The sequence below is a fragment of the Rhinatrema bivittatum genome, chromosome 4 (assembly GCF_901001135.1).
Source record: "Rhinatrema bivittatum chromosome 4, aRhiBiv1.1, whole genome shotgun sequence".
Taxonomy (NCBI): Eukaryota; Metazoa; Chordata; class Amphibia; order Gymnophiona; family Rhinatrematidae; genus Rhinatrema; species Rhinatrema bivittatum.
This window is the reverse complement of record NC_042618.1, coordinates 313,062,977-313,070,881: the sequence shown is the minus strand read 5'-3', so window position 1 is coordinate 313,070,881 and position 7,905 is coordinate 313,062,977.

Below are 7,905 nucleotides of genomic sequence, written 5' to 3'. Positions count from 1 at the left end.
ACAGAGGACAGACTGGTACTATCCTTAAGATGTCACTAAAATATTTTTTATTCTCGAGATGTCTTAAGTTCATAGTTTTGTCCTTTAATGTAAAGGGTCTAAACTCATACAGCTGTTCTATAGGGAGATAGCTCATTTACAATCATCAATAGTGCTGATTCAAGAAACGCACTTGCAGAAGAGATATGAGTATCTGTTGCAATCAAAAGACTTTCTTGATCACTTGGGGGGGGTAGGAAGGGCGAGGTTGGGACCCAAAGCAGATTTTGTTTGCATGGATGGGGGAGGAACTGAGGATCGTCACTGCACAGGCTTTTTTAAAATATATTTTTACACTTTGGGGGGAATCAAGGCTGCCTTGACTGGTGACCCCAGGTCGAGATGGGGGACAGCAATGACCCTCCCGCTCAACCTCCCTGTGTACTCGTGACTTTTTATTTTTTGCTGCCTCTTTAAATGTGAGGCGGGAGCCTCAGGACATGCGTTAAGATCCCGGACCTCCCGCCTCACATTTACCATTTTTCCAAGAGGTAGGTATTTTATTGTGACTAACCACCTTCAGCTGTGATAAAATATTTGCATAGGATTGCCTATGCATGACTACATTTGCCTGCATTCATGCATGCAAAGAAAGCTATTGTAATAGGGGAGGGATCTGCATGGACAGATGCAAATATCATGCACATTAGAACACTAATACAGCTTAAAGCATCTCCCTGTAAGTTTGTTTTTGAGGCAATAGAGGGTAAAGTGAATTGCCCAAGGTCACAAGGAGTGGCAGTGGGATTTCAACCCTGGTCTCCCTGGTTCATAGCTCACAGCTCTAACCACTGGGCTACTCCTCCACTCCCAGTACTTTGAGGCAATAAAGCTAGCAAATTGGTGTGGAAACCAAACACGATTAATACACAAAATCAGGGTTTTAACTTCAAAGGGAGAATGGTTGAAATCTTGACTTCTAGCAGAGATTAGGAATCATTTTTTACAGTTCTATCAACTGTACAGTGCTGATGGGAGGATTGTAGAGACTGGGATGGAGGGGTATTTACGAGATATTTCTTTACCAGCCCTCTGTCTCTGAAACATCAGAATCTGCTTGATGGGGAATTAACAGGGCCAGAAGTCTTAGTCTATAAAGAATCTCAAAACTGGCAAGGCTCCAGGTGTAGATGGCTTTACCACCAGATTTTATAAACAATTTGCCCCTGTTTACTTGCTTCTCTGACTAGAATGTTTAACTACCTGAGGGATAGTGATACCCTATTACCTGGTTTCAGTCTAGCAGGAATATCAGCAATAGCTAAGGCTGGAAGGGATCCGCTGTTTTGTGGCTCCTAAAGACCGATCTCATTCCTTAATATTGATTTCAAAATTCTGGCCAAAGTGTTGGCTGATTGTGTAAGTGGCACTGATCCACCCTGATCAAGTGGGCTTCATACCTGGTCAGATGGCTGCAGACAATGTTCGCAAAATCATAGATCTCATATGGTGGGTAAAGAAAGAAGGAATCCTTGCTTTGCTTTTAACAATCAATGCAGAGAAAGCATGTGATATGGCACACTGGCCTTTTCTATTTAAAATCTTAGAAAAAATGAACTTCGGGCACCATTTTATTAATTGGATTAAGAAATTTTATGACCATCCTGAGGCATGCATTAAGATAAATGCGGCTATTCCAACAACTTTACTGTAGGACATGGAACGCAACAGGGGTGTCCCTTGTCGCCTTTGCTTTTTGCAAACTTTTTGGAACCTTTTGCGGTTAAGGTTAGAAAGGATCCATCTATCAAAGGGGATATAATTAATGGATGCAGCTATACATTATCACTTTTCATTGATGATATCGTGTTTACTCTGGTGGACCCGAATCAATCTTTGGCAGGAGTGGTGGCAGAAATGGACAGGTTTAGTCGAGTTTCTGACTTCAAGATAAATCTTGATAAATAAGAAATACTGAATGTCTCTCTGCCTGCAGCCCAACTGGCCAAGCTAGAAATGTGTTTTCCCTTTAAATGGGCCAGGATTAAAATTAAATATTTAGGGGTTTACCTGGGTAAACAGATGGTGCAATTATTCCAATTAAACCATCCTCCTTTGATGGAAAGTATTCAGCAGCACTTGGCAAACTGGGAGAGACATTTTTCCTGCCTAAATAGGGTTGCCATGGTGAAAATGAATATTTTACACTACTTATGCTATATTTTTCAAACGCAGTGCCTGTTCAGATCCTGAATAATATGTTGAAATTGTGGCAAAGACAGTTATTCAATTTCATTTGGCAGCGCAGGCTCCCTATGGTAGCAAATGATGTTCCAACCCAAATGAAGGGGAGGCTTAGGGGTCCTAAATATTAGCTGGTTTTACGCCGCCTCTCAACTGCATGCAGTGGTAGACTGGTAAAACAATGAGAAACACGAGGGTCACATGGGCTCAGAGATATCCTAAAGGGATAGTCATTGTGTGGCAACCTAAGAAATCGTGGAGTCCAATTGCTATTATGCCCCCATCTACCTCTGATGGTGTGATTCCGGTGGAGGAACTGGATAGTGGGACAGAGGGAACACTTTTATAGTTCTACACTATTTCACAATATGACTTTTGCCCCAGGATTATTTTTAGGCTCTTTTCAGAAATGGAGAGAGTTTGGAATATTAAATCTAGAGCATATATGGAATGGAGGGGAAGTTTTGACCTTTAAACGCACTGGTTAGCAAATTAATCTTAACATGAGGGATTTTTTTTTCATATACTCAGATTAGACATTTCATGAGTCAGGAGAAGGTCAAGAGAGACCTTGACCAGGGTAAGACCTACTTTGCATAACACTGCTGATAAATCTAAGGGAATTGTCTCGAAGATATATACCTTGTTAAATCAAGAATGAAAAGAGCTACCAAAATTTATTCCGGCATGGGAGACCAATCTGGGGGAATCTCTTTGTGAGTCTGAATGGGACATTTCCTTCTGGAATATGGGGAAGAGTTCCATCTCTGCACTAATTATGGAAAATGGATATAAAGTTCTGATGCGCTTTCTCACCCCAGAGAGGTTAATAAGGCCTATACGCATATTGATGATAAGGGCTGGATGAGGTGTGAGGTTTTTGGATTCTTTTTCCATATCTGGTGGGAATGTGTTACAATCACTCATCTCCGGGAGGAAATATCCTCTTTGATTAAGGCTATCACAGGAGTAGAAAATGCTTGTTTACCTAAATATGTTTTATTGGGTATGTACCTCCTCCTGACCAACACATACAATCCCTAGTGCAGCATATTTTCATAGCTGCCAGATGTGATATTGCTCTTCATTGGAAGAAAGTGGGGGTTCTGCCAATAACGGCTGTTATCCAGCGTTTGGACCATGTCTTCAAAATGAGTAAGATTATTGTGATTAGTATTGTCGTTATCTTTAGGATATCTCTGAGCCCTAAGGTTGCCAACTTTCCACTGTAAAAATTCCAAACACTTGGATGCAATAAGTAAAATTTTCACCAATGGTGTCGAGCCACTTCCATACATGACTATTACTATGTATGGTGCAACTGGGATCCCTAAGGAGTGTGGCCTAGAATCTAAGTCATGCAGTATAGCAGAGGTGGCCAAACTTTCACACATCTAGAGTCACAAAACCAGAATTCACCGAGACAGAGAGCCGCCGTTACTTTTACCAGGGGGGAGATGGGGGGGAGGCGGGAATACACACACTCTCTCAGATACAAAGACACATACACACAGCTTCTTAGACACACTCACACACACACCCTCTCAGGACACAAAGATTCTTACACACACCCTCTCAGGCACAAAGACACACCCACACACTTTCAGAAACAAAGACTAACGGTATGATGATGGGCATGGAACAGCTCCCCTATGAGGAAAGGTTGAAAAGATTAGGGCTTGAAGAAGCTGGGGCTAGGCCTGAGGGGGGATATGATAGAGGTCTTTAAAACCATGAGAGATCTAGAATGGGTAAATATGAATTGGTTATTTACTCTTTTGGATAACAGAAGGACTAGGGGGCACTCCATGAAGTTAGCAAGTAGCTCATTTAAAATTAATTGGAGTAAATTCTTTTTCACTCAATGCACAATTAAGCTCTGAAATGTGTTGCCAGAGGATGTAGTTAGTACAGTTAGTGTAGATGGATTTAAATAAGGTTTGAATAAGTTCTTGGAGGAAAAATCCATTAACTGATATTAATCAAGCTGACTTAGGGAATAGCCACTGCTATTACTGATATCAGTAGCATGGGATCTACTTAGCATTTGGGTACTTGCCAGGTACTTGTAGCCTGGATTGGCCACTGTTGGAAACAGGATGCTGGGCTTGATGGACCCTTGATCTGACCCAGTATGGCAATTTCTTATGTTCTTATGTTCTAGAAACAAAGACTCTCACACACACACATACCCTCTCAGATACAAAGACTCACATACCCACACACGCACACTCTCTCAGACACAAGGACTCACATATACACAGCTTCTCAGAACAGCCTCTTATACACACTCACTCTCACCCTCAAAGTCACAAAGACTCACATGCACATTCACCCTCTCAGACATACACACACATACACTCACCCTCTCAGAACAAAAATACACACACACATTCTGCTGTTATGCTGCTGCTAATGTGCTCACTTAAGGGCAGATTTTCAAAGGGATACACGCGTATCCCCCGAAAACCTTCCCCAAGTTCCCCCAGCATGCGCCGAGCCTATGCTGAATAGGCTTGGTGGCGCGCACAAGCCCCGGGACGCATGTAAGTCCCGGGGATTTCCTGGGGGGCATGTCGGGGGCGTGTCGGGGCAGCGCGTCATCCGGGGGTGGGGCTGCAGGCGTGGTTTTGGCCTGGGGGCATTTCGGGGGCGTGGCCGAGGCCTCCGAAACTGCTCCCGAGCCAGGGAATCACGCAGCCGGCATGCGCAAGTTACACCTGCCTCGGGCAGGCGTAACTTTTCAAACAAAGGTAGGGGGTTTAGATAGGGCTGGAGGGGTGGGTTAGGTAGGGGAAGGGAGGGGAAGGTGTGAGGGGGGTGGAAGGAAAGTTCCCTCCAAGGCCGCTCTGATTTTGGAGCGGCCTCGGAAGGAACGGAGGCAGGCTGCGCGGCTCGGCGCGCGCAGGCTGCCGATTTTGCACAGCCTTGCGTACGCCGACCCCGGATTTTAAAGGATACGCGCGGCTTTGCGCTTATCTATTAAAATCTGGCATACTCTTGTTTGCACCTGGTGCGCGAACAAAAATACGCGCTGGCGTACTTTTTAAAAATCTACCCCTTAGTGAGTTCCCCCCTGCCTAAGCAATGCGGTTAGATTTTGTAAAATTCTTGCTTGCTGTCAGCCCTTCCACAGCCTACAGCAGCCCCCTTCTTTTCTTATTCCCACCCCTTCTCAGCACCCCTATTCTTCAGGAGACTCACTGGTTTCATAGCCAGTGTATGCAACCTGGAAGGTACCAGTTGGCCATCCCTCACACATGCAGAACATGTCTGTCTGACACTCATTCAATTCAGAATAAAGAGACCATAACTATAAATAGAAATGTGCAAACAAAAACTGAACTAGAAACTGCAACAAGCCAGGCTTGTTATACAGCCTGAAAATGGAAAAACAGAAATCAGTCTATTCTTCATAAAGCATCAAACAAAATCAAGAAATATAAAACATCATAATAATAAAACCATACTAACAAAAATTTTTAAAAATAGCTTAGTCTACTGTTTGCTTGCATTTCAATGTTCAAGCAGCTTTCAGGAGATGGTTTTATTATTGATTAATCATTCACAAGGGCCAGGGCTATGCGTTCCCAAGGTGGTGAGGGCTGCTTCTCACTCCCATGGTCCCTTTTCAGTGGAGAGAGAACAAAACAAAAAAGCTGATTAGGAAGAATTGTGAGCTGCAGGGAAGACTCTTCCCAGCCCACACACTAAACCCATCCCCAGAGATGCCAAGGGTGGTCCATCCCAAAGAGTGAGATTTATCAAGCATTGTGTCTAGGGTACAAATCTAGATTCTCTTGGACCCTCGGTGAGTTGCTCCCTATACCTTGGGAAGCAGATGGTGATTTCCATGTTATAAGACAGTAATCACAGTCAGACTGCTATGCTCAACAAGTTGGGGAATATACGTCTGATTTCCCTCCCAGCTCCCAGCAACCAGTCTCCTGCTGTCTCGGTTTCCTCTCTCTGTCTGTGTGTGGCTCTGGGCCTTGCTATCATCTCCTCTTTCTCTCCATATGCACTTTTCTGTGTGGGGCTCCCGATCAGGAACGGTGCAAGGTATTAGGCATCCTAGGTGAAACTTACGGCCTTGAGTCCCCCTGCACCCCCCCCCCCCCCACCCCCATAGCTCTTTCCACAGACAATAAAAAATGATGCATTTATAACAGATTTTACATGAAGAAGGACATTCAAAGTATACTCTTCTAAGGTAAAAATACCACTTAAAACAGCATGTACATTATATTAGAGCACTAATGTTTAATGTGTATATATAAAAAGAATCTTTTTTAGCATCAAAACTAAAATAAAAGAGCAGTTGTAAAGCTAAATCAGTGTTTTGGCACGAATGCGTTCATGATATACAAAAGAGCTAACTTCCACTTAGACATACTACATAACAAATTGAATAATGCTGAATAAATGTGATGGATCTCTACTTACAATCCATCATATACATTAATAACAATCTAACATTGTCAGCATAAAAACTCATTAAACACACTCACAAATATCTGCTTATCATTAGTCCTAGTGAACTGATTATATCCCGTCTTCATTGTGGTACCTCCAAACTCACAATACATGACAGATCAATTGTCTAACTTAGAACATAACCTTTACCAATTATAAATGATTATTGAAAATTACTAAAAGTGGAAAAGTGGAACCCCCCTACCATCCACTTGCATTCCTATCTACTTTGTATGTAATTTAAAACTAATGTATCATATAACCTTGGTTTGAGGTAAAACTCATATAATCATGAAACAGTGTAATGCATTTGCCTAATTTTTAGTAGTATGTATATTATATTTACATACACAGCTGTGATGCCAACCAGAAAACCCTGCAAAAAAAATTTAAAGGTACTTGGAACCCATATGGTATTAAGCTATTGTAATGCACACTGGGTGTGAGATTGGCCTTCAGAAAGCCATGAGTAAGCAATTGCAATTATAATGTAATGAAGCTCCCACAGCAAAACAGCATTACCTGCCAACACTCAAACAAGCAAACCCGACCTATGCAAAGTCAGCACTACACATATGACAGCAGTCCTTAAAATGCCAATATATCTTCTATCAGGAAAACAGAACAAACCAGGCTGCTATAGATCTCTAAACAGAAATTACATGCTAGCAGAACACAGACAGACCCTCATCAAATATAGAATAAAGAGACCATAAAGTATAAATAGAAAGATGAAGACAAAAACTGAACTGGAAATCAAAAGCCAAACCCTGTATGCAGAATAAACAGAGAAAAACCAATCACCATTCCTCATAAAACATCAAACAATAAAATAAATAAATATAAAGCATCAATCATAATTATAAAAACATATAAATCAAAAGAATAAATATTTCAAAACAGCTGAAAAATAGAAAAACATCCAATAATTAAGAACTCATAAAATAAAAATTAACCAAACACCAATAAAATATTTCAAACCAGCAGGTAACATTAAACAATACCCAATAATTAAAACATAAGACTTTTAAAAGTCCCACACCCTCCATATCTGGTAACTTTTGATTTCCACTCACCCTAATATTGTCAAGGATTAGTGGGGAGAGGGAAGAGCACACAAACTTTCCTATCTATCATATAAGCACATGGTCACTCACACCCACCCGTGCCGTCACTCTGTTTCTCGCACCCACCCATGCAGTCACT